The following is a 5,015-nucleotide window of genomic DNA, read 5'->3' as shown; positions in this document are numbered from 1 at the left end:
CAAAATGAAAATGTTTTCCCAACGAATTCAACCATAAACATTCGATAGCTTTATTGGGATCTACATTATGGTTCGTTTCTTCACAGGGACTCAGACGAATTAAATAATTAAGGGCCATAATTTCTTTATAATCTTTTATTTGCTATTTCCTTTAGATAATAAATTATGAAGTTGGAAAAAGGAGGAAAATTTCTGATGAAAATCAGAATACGACAACCGGAAGAGAAAATTTTGTTCTGAAAAGACGACACATGATTAACGGTGCGCAGGCGCGAAGATGCCTGGCTCTTTGAGACTTACCACTGTAATGACGAGGTTCTTATAATTAGAAAAATATATAAACTAACTCTCTCTATATTCTATGGGATATTCTGTACGACTTCTTTTATTCTTCACACACACACACTCACACACATATCAACAATATTAATAATAATAATAATAATAATGATATACATATATATATACATATATATATGTGTGAGTGTGTCTGTGTCTGTGTGTAGATATATGTAGATGTCTGCATATATGTATTTTTGCGCATATATGTGCATCTTTATAAAACTTTTGTGGGCTGTACCCCAGCATGGCCGCAGTTCAATGACTGAAGCGCCAAACGAATAAACACATTTAAATATAAAAACAAACAAACCCCAATTAGATGTGTGTATATATATATATATATATATATATATATATATATATATATATATTTTAATATATATATATTTTAATATATATATATCTACATGTATATATTCAGATATGCATAGGTATATGTGTGTATGTGTATGTGTGTGTGTGTGCGTGTGTGAGTGTGTGTGTGTGTGTGGTAACTCAACATATACGAGGCATACATATTACATATCAGTCTGTGGAAGCGAAACATTTATTCAATGAGTGTGTGGTACGATAAATTAGATCGGCAGGGCTCTGCCCAATGTCAATATGAATGAAAGAAGCGGGAAGTGGGAATCTCGAACATAAATCTACTGAAAGTATACATATATTTATATAACGATGTCATCTATATATATATACACATATAGATATATTCACATATAAATATACATAATTACATATATATATCCACACACAGACACATACATATATATACACGTATCTACGTATTTATATGCATATATATATACATATATATATGTGTGTGTATATACACATACATATGTATTCATGTATATATAAACGTGTCTGTGAGTGCATGTATATATATATATTTTTATAGGTCTTTGCTATATGCCTACGTGTGCGTGAGTGCGATAAATTTGATAGTTAATTTTTTAATATATTTAAAACAACTTTACGTATGTATACATATACATTCATAATAGATTTGCACTCTATATATATATATATATATATATATATATATATATATATATATATATATATATATATATATATATATATATATATATATATATATACATATATATATATACATATATATACACATATATATTCATATATATATTCATATATATATATACATATTATGTGTATATATATATACACACATATATATCGTGGGTACGCATATATACTCACATAAATATATACACATATAGATATGTACACTCGCATACACACATGCATACACATATGTATACACATATATGTACGTACATGCATTCTAATATCACAAAAGAGTTCCTGAATGAAATATCTGACAGCGATAACTGGCGTTAATGCTGGGCAAAAGAAAGGAAAAAAGTTGAAGAGAAAAATTGGAAACAACAAATTTGCGTAAATGTTAATTATAATATGTTAATTAAATATGTTAATCAACGAGCAAGAAATGGCGTGAAGCGGCCATCGTGAACATATATATATATATATATATATATCTATATATATATATATATATATATATATATGAAGAATATCTTTTTCTGGGTTCACCGGATGTTTCTAGTCATGTGGTGTAGAACCGGTTTACTGTTTAGTGATGGCTCGTTTTAAAATTTGATATTGAAAGCTTTCGCACAAAGATGGGAAAATTAACAATGCTTCGACGGAAAATGGTAAAAATTGGAAAATTGGAAAAGAATAAAAAATATATAGAAAATAAATAGGAGAAATTAATTGACTTCTATTGTTCGAATTAATACCTGACTGGTATTTTATTCCATAGAACCCAGTGTGGGCGGAATAAATAGTAACATCCACCTGGTCGGGTTTGAAATCGTTTCAAAGGAAATGATGAAGCAACATATTAAATCATTCTCGTCTCACTTCAGCGATTCCGCTAACCAGCGCCATGATAATGGTAAGGATGATGATGACGATGATGATGATGATGATGATGAGGATGGTGATGATGATGATAATAATAATGATAATAATAATAATAATAATAATAATAATAATAATAATAATAATAATAAAAATAATGGTATCTCTCGTCGATTTTGACGGATGAGTGTTTGAAGGAAAGGATTAAAAATAAAAAAAAGAAAGGGATTAAAAACAAAAGGAGCTGCGTCTGTTTGCGATGGATGCCTGCATGGAATTTGAGTCCAGAAAGGGATTTTGCTATGACGTCACAATGGGGACGCTGATGCCTGCGATTGGACAAATGTGTCTTTTGATTACAGGATAAAGTTCTTTAATTGTTCTATATTCTTCAACTCAAATTGATTAGATGCATCATAACACATTTTATACCACTCATATCGATCTAGACAATAAATATCCCAAGATGGTTACATGAAGCTGTAGGGATTTTAGTTATTGCTTCAACTTATTCTAATATCTTAGCCAGGGTCTTCCTCTTCTGCGAAATCCCTCAACTTGTTGGCAATAAAAAAGAATTTTCGGAATGCGATCACCTTGCATTCGAACCATATGTCCTACCCATCTGCACTGAACTCTCTGTAGCGTGTATTTGATACTAGAGGTATCACATTCTTCTAAAATTTGGACATTTGATATCTTATTTTGCTATTTTATGTTGCAGATATGGCTCAGACAGCACACGGGAAAGGTTTCAAGTTTCTTTATATGTCTGTAGTAGGGAGTTCATGTTCTGCCCCATACAAAAGTGTGCTCAATAGACAAGATTTGTATACGCTTAATCTAGTTTTCAAACTGATACCGTTTATATATTTTATTGAAGCCTGAGCAAATAATAATAATAATAATAATAATAATAATAATAATAATAATGATGATGATGATGTGATGATGATGATGAGGATGGTGATGATGATGATAATAATAATGATAATAAAATAATAATAATAATAATAATAATAATAATAATAATAATAATAAAAATAATGGTATCTCTCGTCGATTTTGACGGATGAGTGTTTGAAGGAAAGGATTAAAAATAAAAAAAAGAAAGGGATTAAAAACAAAAGGAGCTGCGTCTGTTTGCGATGGATGCCTGCATGGAATTTGAGTCCAGAAAGGGATTTTGCTATGACGTCACAATGGGGACGCTGATGCCTGCGATTGGACAAATGTGTCTTTTGATTACAGGATAAAGTTCTTTAATTGTTCTATATTCTTCAACTCAAATTGATGAGATGCATCATAACACATTTTATACCACTCATATCGATCTAGACAATAAATATCCCAAGATGGTTACATGAAGCTGTAGGGATTTTAGTTATTGCTTCAACTTATTCTAATATCTTAGCCAGGGTCTTCCTCTTCTGCGAAATCCCTCAACTTGTTGGCAATAAAAAAGAATTTTCGGAATGCGATCACCTTGCATTCGAACCATATGTCCTACCCATCTGCACTGAACTCTCTGTAGCGTGTATTTGATACTAGAGGTATCACATTCTTCTAAAATTTGGACATTTGATATCTTATTTTGCTATTTTATGTTGCAGATATGGCTCAGACAGCACACGGGAAAGGTTTCAAGTTTCTTTATATGTCTGTAGTAGGGAGTTCATGTTTCTGCCCCATACAAAAGTGTGCTCAATAGACAAGATTTGTATACGCTTAATCTAGTTTTCAAACTGATACCGTTTATATATTTTATTGAAGCCTGAGCAAATAATAATAATAATAATAATAATAATAATAATAATAATAATGATGATGATGATGATGATGATGATGATGATGATGATGATGATGAAAATAGTAATAATAATCCTTTCTACTAAATTTTGGGGGATAGGGTTAAGTCGATTACATCGACCCCAGTACTCGATTGGTACTCTTTTTATCGACACCGAAAGGATGAAAGGCAAAGTCGACCCCGGCGGAATTTGAACTCAGAACGTAAAGACGGACAAAATACCGTTAAGCATACCGCCTAGCGTACTAGCCGTCCTGCCAGCTCGCCGCTCTAATAATAATAATAATAATAATAATAATAATAATAATAATAATAATAATAATAATAATAATAATAATAATAATAATAATAATAATAATAATAATAATAATAAGGCCCTGTGAAACCCTCGACAACTGGTTGCCTTCTGCCCTCACAGAATTAACCGCATCAAATAAGCTGGAGAGCTTTAAGAAGCAAAATGAAATAAAAATGGTCTCATTAAACTTCAGTATTGTTAAGGCCAAATGCTCTCAACATAGATGATTGTAATACAGCAATGATATTAGTTTCAAATATATGCAGATATCACAAAGAAAGAAGACGTATCAGCCGATGCCCAGAATTTTGGCTGACAATTTATTTAATCGACCCAAGAAATATCAAAGCGCAAAATCGCCTCCCGTTGGGTTTGATCTTAGTACGTAAAAAGTACACGAGGAAATTCTGCACGACTAATTGTCTGGCTCTGCTACAAGACTTTGCTTGAGAAGTTCTCTCTGCTATGGAATGTGATCATACACATTTCTTAGGGAAGAGGCGTATGTAATCAGCAATGATCTCAGTAAATTACTGGTATTTAGTCCTTTTTGGCCATCCCCATTGATCGGAGAGGTTTTAAAGCCAGACCGTAAAGGGAGGTAACTAGACAGAAAATTAGAAAAATTATTGTTGATGTAATCTATTGTTTTTA

This window comes from Octopus sinensis, linkage group LG11 (genome assembly GCF_006345805.1).
Source record: "Octopus sinensis linkage group LG11, ASM634580v1, whole genome shotgun sequence".
Lineage (NCBI taxonomy): Eukaryota > Metazoa > Mollusca > Cephalopoda > Octopoda > Octopodidae > Octopus > Octopus sinensis.
Note: the sequence above shows the minus strand (reverse complement) of the source record.